Below are 7,944 nucleotides of genomic sequence, written 5' to 3'. Positions count from 1 at the left end.
AGGGGAGAGGGAGAGAGGGGAGAGGGAGAGAGAGAGAGGGAGAAAGAGGTTAAGAGGTGGAGGAAGAGAGGGGAGAGGGAGAGAGAGGGAGGAAGAATGGAGGAGAGGGAGAGAGAGAGGGAGACAGACAGAGGGTGAGGGAGAGAGAGGGAGAGGGCGAGGGAGAGAGAGGGAGAAGGAGAGAAAAAGATGGAGACAGACAGAGGGGAGAGGGAGACAGGGGGCGAGGGAGAAGGAGAGAGAGTGGGGGGAGAGAGAGAAAAAGATGGAGACAGACAGAGGGGAGAGGGAGAGAGAGGGGAGGCAGGTAGAGAGACAGTTTCCATGACTGGTTTTATATTTAGGTTTTTACTGTCTGGAGAAGCTGAAACATTTTTACTCAAACGATATTTCAAACTGAAACTGATTGTTGGGTTGGCCGTCTGGATGGGATTATAAAGGTTCTAAAATAAATCAGGACAGTTGAGATTAGGGGTTCAGACACTGTACAGCTGTAAATACACGCAGTACAATATTCAGACAGGTTTACTGGAGGTTAAAGGTGCGATATTTAACCACTGACCACATGCTCCAAACAAACAGGAGGCAGCATTTTCACCCCCGACCCTGAAGGTAAAGCACCGTCGCCTCGTGTGATGATCTGTGTCACTGTGTTTACACTGTTATATCTAATAGTTAGAGCGGCAGATTTTCATCATGTCGGGGGAAGAAATTGGGAGAATTGAAACTCCAGAGAAATAAAAGAAAGGCAGAGAAATGAAAAAAAGGGGTTGGCAAGCGTGGGACGCCTTTTTCATAATATATCGGATTAATTTATATCACATATATAATTCGTATCAGTTATAGTAGATTATCAGTGCGTTTTCTTGCCAGATTCTTCACAGCTATAGGCTACCCACACGGGCTCGCTCTGTCTGAACCGCCCAATTGGTTAACACGAGCGCCGAAAGGAAGCGGGCAGCGCTTTGGGACTCCTCTGGGCATTTCCGCCTCTTATGTCCCCACACAACAGTGATTTTAAACCCCAGTCTGCCCAGTCAGAGACAGCGAAGACCAAGTGATGGCAGGGGACCAAAAAGTAGAGGTAGCTGAGGAACGAGAAATCAACTTCTTCGTCCGGCTGCATTTTCAGGCCTGCACTCCCAGGACCGGAACCGTATTTTTAGGACCCTAGTTTTCCTTGACATTGCCACCTATGTTAGCTAGCTAGCTAACTATGTCAGTCTTAAAGGCGTTGACCTTCAGCCCCCCTGAAGCCTCTAACACTTACCTTAACTATCACAGGGGTTTGTACCTAAACCTCATTCAGTGGTTGTTTGAATGTTGACTGATTAGCCAGGAGCTCCTTCAAACTGCGCTACACTTTTGTTTTTCATCTGTTTTTTTCCGGCTTTATTAGCGCAATAAATGTTACAGTCATTGGAAAAGGAAGACAGGGTTTTGGATTAAAGAGCAGCTGACTACGATCCACAAAGACCAACTGGACCAGGCACCAGGGCCGGTGCGGTGATCGTTCAGAGAAGAGCCAGGTTAGGATCCATGTTGGCCCAGCTTTGATTTAGGGTTGCTTCTTAAGGTCCGGCCTGGACAAAATGGGACTCAGATTGGCCAAGCAACGGAAATCAGAGACTTTTGTGCCCACATCTTTACAGAGACCCGCCCCATCAACATCCTGGATCAAGCACTCGGCGGGTGGTCCATGTTCTGAGCTGTCAAGATGAGAGTAGGTGGACACTAACCTTTTTATGTTAAGATGAAACCATATTATCATCTTTTTGCTGCTGTTTACATTTTCACAGATGCAAATTCAAAAAATGCTTGAAAACTAGAGTCCTGAAAATGCGGTTCTAGAAATGCAGTCTTCAAACTGCGGAGGTCCTGAAAATGCTGCCTCTTTTACTGCAGCTACAGTGACTGACTATCACTTCTCGAGGCAAAAGACAGGCCGAGGCTAGCTGGTTAGCGTGCTAACTTCAGTAGATACCTCTACAACACAATGGATTTAGGGTGTTTGCAGGTCCAGACTGGGTTAAGGAATTGGTTTAAAATAACTAAAAAGAGATTGAGAATGGGTTGTGTTAGGATTCATATGGGACTAGAATGAGTTATAATGGATTATTAGTCAATTAAGGTTAGAAGTGTTTAAGGGTTAGTTAATATGGGTCTAGAATGGGTATAAAATGGGAGGCGGAAAAGACAGAATGGGATTAATTTGGGTTTAGGATGTTTGTAGGATGGTGAAGCAGATTAGAAAGGTTTTAAAATGGGTCACAGTATGTTTAGCTTGGGTTAGAATAGATTCAGAATGGTTTTAAATACGTTATAAATGGGATTCAATAGGTTTAGGGGTAATCCACTCTCAAGAGGGTTATTGGTCATTCAAGGTTTGAATGTTTGGGTTAGTGTGGTGGAGTGAGTTTAGTAGTGGGCATAACATCGGTTGAGGAGCAGTTATAATGGGATTAACATGGATTTTTGTGGGTTTATCTCAGTCAGAATGGGTTATAACACATTTAGAACGGGTGTAGAATGGGACAAGAATGGTTTTTGAATGAGTAAAAAAGGGTAATAAGATTTTAGATTGGTTTGGGGAGAGGAATGTGTTTTTGGAAGAGTTAAAATGGGTTTAGGACGTTTGTAAAAGGCTTAGACCAGGTTTAGAACGAGCTAGCAAATGATTTTATTATGTGCTATTATTTGGGGTTGGGGTAGAATGGGTTTAGAATGGCTTACCAGCTGTTAGACTGGTTTAACTGGTCATTTGGGGTTAGAATGGTTGGGTTAGTGTGGATTTAGAATTAGGGGTTTGAAGGGAAAGGTGGGTATAGATATGTTTAAATGGGGTTAAGATGGGTTTAGCGTGTTTGTAGAAGGTTTGGGGTGATTTATAAAGGTTTTAGAGTGGCTTTTAAAATGTGTTCAGCAAGGGTTAATTATAATGGGTTTATAACAATTTTAGAATGGGTTAAAATGGGGTTAAAGAGGTTTTGATTGGGGTCTCTCTTAAACTGGTCTAACTAGTCACTTGGCGTTATAAATTATTGGGTTAGTGGTGGTTGTAAAGGGGAATAAAGTGGCTTTTGGGGTTATGCGATAAGTGTAATAGGAGATGTTTTTAGTAGGTTTAGCAAAAGAATAGTTAGTTTAAATGACCCAGAATGTGTCGAACATGTGTTACAATGGTTTAAAATGATTTTGGGATGTGTTTGAATGGCTTCAAAACCACTCCACTCCCAGTCTGATTTAGTGGTCAATTTGAGTTAGAGGTTTTGAGTAGGTGTGTGTTTAAAGTAGGTTAGTATAAGACATAGAGAGGTTTAGGATGTTTGCAGACGTTTTGACTTGGTTTATCATGTGTTAGAAAGGTATTAAAATAGGTTCCATTTTTATGGGTTAGTGTGGGTATAGAGAGGGTTTACAAAGGCTTTAACAGTAAGAATGAGGTTTTGATTGGTTTAGGATGTTTATAGAAAGTTTAACCTGAGCTTTAAGAAGGGGTCAGAACGGGTTATAGGGGCCAAAAAATGGAAAGGCGCAAGTTTAGACAGGTGGATCAGCAAAGGAAATTATATTAAACATGTTTAATACGTATATATGTACGAGCTGGACAACAAAAGAGGCCGAGTCTAATGCGATGTAAAATTTAAAAATACAAGCCACACAGCCAAGCAGACACAGTTTGGTCAAAACATCACCATGGGAACGTAAACAGGACCCCCCTGCTCAGGTGACAGCCCAGTGCATGCTGGGAGAGCTGGCTGGGGGGTGCAATCAGCTAGCTGTCAGGATCTGTCATCTTCTCTACCTACGGCCTGTCTGCTGACTTTCTTTACAGAGGTGCTCTCTTTTCCCACAGGCTGGACTCTCAGGCATTTCTTTAATTAACAAGAAGCAACGCAGAAATATGGCAGCTTTGGCGTTATTAGGTGTGTTTAAAATTATTTTTATGGAACAAGAATTACAGTCTTTGTGCTAAGCTATAGTTTAAACCTCCTGGAAGCATAATTATTCAATGTGTGGAAGCTCAGTTGGGTTTAGGCGTACAACAAAAAATGGTAACAAGCACCCTTTGGCATGTGACAAGCATACTTTTATTTTTTCAGATGTTCAAAAATAATCACAGGTACTCCAAAATGTCCTAAAAGGCTAGGGATAACCTTAAACATTTAAAGTATTCACAGATATCAGAGTTAAAACATGTCCTGGACGTAGCCTGGGGAGGCGTTCAGGATCGAGAGGTGCATCTGGTTTGACTTACACAAACAACATAATCTATGGCTGCGGGGGGTTGAGACACACAAACACACAGTTAGGACAGCTTCAGGGTGTGTTAGGTGTTGTAATCTCTGTAACCTGAGGTGGGGTCAGGCGTCAAGGGAAGATTTTCTGCACAGATTCAGAAGCAAGAAATTTGACTCACTTTCAGGGCTCAGCGTGCTGTCATGGAGCTCCAAAACATACATCAGAATTAAAAATAGGTTAACAGCTAATTAGTTAAACAAATCAAATCATCAGCAGGTAAAACCTGATTTTATGGACAGAATTCCAGACAACAAACAATGGCTGTACATTAGATCTGCAAAGATTAAGTCAGTTTTAATCAGCAACTCAACATTTAATGGTTCTTAAATGTGAGAATTTACTGCTTTTGTTGGTCTTTTATTGTGTAATATGGAATATTTTTTCAGTTTTGCACTATTTATTGGACAAATCTAGACATTTAATGGTGCCACTTTGTGCTCAAGGTTACTGTGATCGACATTTTTCACTGTTTAATACAACAATTAACCAAATAATCAGCAGATTAGACAGTAATAAAAATAATCATTAGTTACAGCCCTATTATACATTAGAGTTCTGGACAGGAATAAAACATATCCGTGCCCAAGTCTCCTCCCACCTCAACCCAGCGTACACTGCCAAATGTGTGAAGCCTTATTTTAACCATCCATTTCCATGATACACATGGACGTTCTGTCAAACTGCCTGAACACGACTCCAAACCCCAAAGTTTGTCTGTTGGGTTTGGATCAAGCAGCAGAACTCTACTACAGCTGATTTATGTGTTGCACCCTCACGCTGCGCTGGAAATAAAGCACATTTACACAGGTGTTCGGGTTAATCACGGTCAGCATTCGCCCCCTCAGACAGATGAAGGCAGTCTGTGTGAATGTGGACGTTTCAAAGCACAAGTCTGGAATTGATTAATACAAAAGATTTTGGGGAAAAAATAACACCAACTTACCACTTCTGTCACAGTCAGGATGTGAAAGTGCTGATGTGGAGGAGTTCACTCGGCAAGGCAACTGTATTTCCACAGCACAATTCATACACCAGGGCAGTTCAATTCGCTATGCAGGGTATAAAAACATAATGTATATATATATTAAAGAGCTCAAATGTTTACAGTTTTAAAAAGTGAAAGGCATTACGAGACATTAAAATAAAATAAAGTAAAATAATGAACAAATAATTACAATTAAATTAAATAAACTAAACCCAGAAGGCGGCAATTACTTACTAGCTTGTGATTTCAGTCATTAAAATCCATGTTTTCTGTATTTGTAATCAAAAGAAATGCATACATTCATTAAAATCGGAAACACACGATACTGTAAAAGTGGAATTTCAGCCAGGAAACGTAGCACCATGCTAGCAAGAGATGCGTGAGGTTTTAGCAGCCTTGTTGGCAGATCCCTCGGCCTGAGCGATCCTTAATCTGCACACTGCTCAGCCCGTAATCGAAACACGAGGATTTAATGTAGATTTATAGCACTTTTTTCACAGATTAAAGATTGTCTCTTTAACTTTCTGTTTTTATATTCCCAGAGTCAGTTTGTTGTTTGGAGTTGGAGAAAAGTCAGTTTAGTCGTCTGTGAAATCTGTCTATCAATTTCGTTGAAATGTTTGAGTTTTACAGATTATAAACTTTATTTTAATGTCCACTTCAACATTTAACCAGTTCTACAGGATCTCTTGGACATTTATTGGCAACAGCGCTGAAGCACTTTGTACTAAGCTTATTATTATATTATTATAATAAGTGAAACAGAAGATCCTAATCTGGTTGAATTTAAAATAATGTGTGAATTAATCATATACAATAAATATCATTATACTCCTGCTCCATTAGAAAGTATACGGTATGCACATACAGCCTCTGTTGTGGGTGAAGGTGGTTTGACATTTGTACAGTAAGTGGATATTAATTTGGACCCATAATCCCTTGCAGCAAGTCACACTCTATCAGGTTACCCGTGTGTGAATGTGTGCGAGTGTGCGGCCGTCATGATCCTGTTGAGCTCTGAGCTACATCCAGTTTTAAATAGACACACACACACTCATTTGTTAGACATCAGAGCTGCAGCAGAAGGCGTCACACAGTGAAACCTCCGGCCTCGACGTTGGAAACAGCCCAAGAAGAAGAAGATCCAGATTAACCTCCATCTCTGCGTCACCGTTCACCAGCTCAGAGATGTTAACTGACTCAGCAACAGCAAAGGCTAACTCACCTTCACGCTGCCTGATGGAGGTTTCAGGTCTGTCTGACCCGTCTAGACTCCAGGCTGTACAGAAACGACACTGACATATAAAAACAACATTATCTGATGGTGGAATACAGACGGAATAGTACACGGGAGGAAACTTGGAACTCGGAAATTTCCGACCTCTAACTAGAAAAAGTTCCATGCAACGCCACAAGTCCGAGTTCCTACTTGTGAAAAAATGTGTTTCCCCCGACTTCCCGAGAAGCAGCTGAATAAAAGCTGTTCTGTATTTAAATTGATTGTAAAATGTTGTCGATGTTAATACAGGTACCCAAACGGCACTGCTGGCGGTCTGCACACTTGACAAAGAACCATCAGTTTTGTCACGATCAGCCATGATGTTTTTGTTCGCTTTTGGTGTCGCGCATCATCTCATCAACGCAGCATTAGATCAGGTTTTTAAAGAAAGTCTTCCAGAGCGAAGAAGACATAATACAACTTGTGGTTTTACAGGCAGCCTAAGTCTTAACCATGATCAGTGGTAGACTTAAGTGAACTTATGTACAATTTTGAGGTAATTAACTTGATTATTTCCATTTTATACTGCTTTATACTTCAGTACATTTCAGAGGGCAATAGCGTTATAAATAGTATAGATATAGTTATAAATACTTTTCAAATTAAGATTTTACAAACAAAAGGTATGATCAGTTTCTAAAACATGGAGCAGGTTAAACTGCAAAAAGTATTATGAAGTAGGTACAATATACACATACTACATCAAGTACCACTTTGATATTAATATATCAATAATAATGATATCAATAATAGTTTACAACTGACATTATGTGTACTTCTACTTTAGACGACTCATACTTGTTTACTTTTACTTCAGCGGCATTTTAATGCAGGACTTTTACATGTAATGGAGTATTTTTAAACTATGGTTTTGTTTCTATTATTAGTGCTCCATTAAACAATTACATTTTTTTATGCTTTCTCTGAATGACCAGCTGTCAATCAACCCACTCACACAAACTGCAGGACTGCTGCATTATGGGTAGAACCCTCCAACCACCTGCCCTTGTGCCAGGCAGCAGCTGCTCCTGCAAAGCGTCTCTGAGCAGTTAGCCTATTAGCTTCGTGCTAGCTTCTATAATTAGCAGCCGTATCCTTCCTGCTAATCTCACTGCTGCCTTAAACGGAACACATATGCTCCAATCACACGGCTGCTCCGCGTTACCATGGCAAATTTATTATCAATGATGGCAGAGAAAGACGGAGAAAAGTGTGTGAAAGCGATTGTGCACAGGTGCAAACTGTGTGTGTGTTTACACCTCTATCAGGCTTTCATTACAATATCAGACCAATTAACATCCATATTTGCAATGAAACTACTTTGTGTTAGTAAAACGTGTTCAGATGGTGATCTGATCACCTGAACATAAGTAAATGT

This window comes from Micropterus dolomieu, linkage group LG23 (assembly GCF_021292245.1).
Source record: "Micropterus dolomieu isolate WLL.071019.BEF.003 ecotype Adirondacks linkage group LG23, ASM2129224v1, whole genome shotgun sequence".
NCBI classification, from domain to species: domain Eukaryota; kingdom Metazoa; phylum Chordata; class Actinopteri; order Centrarchiformes; family Centrarchidae; genus Micropterus; species Micropterus dolomieu.
The sequence above is the reverse complement of the archived record's forward strand: the minus strand, read 5'-3'. Positions refer to the sequence as shown.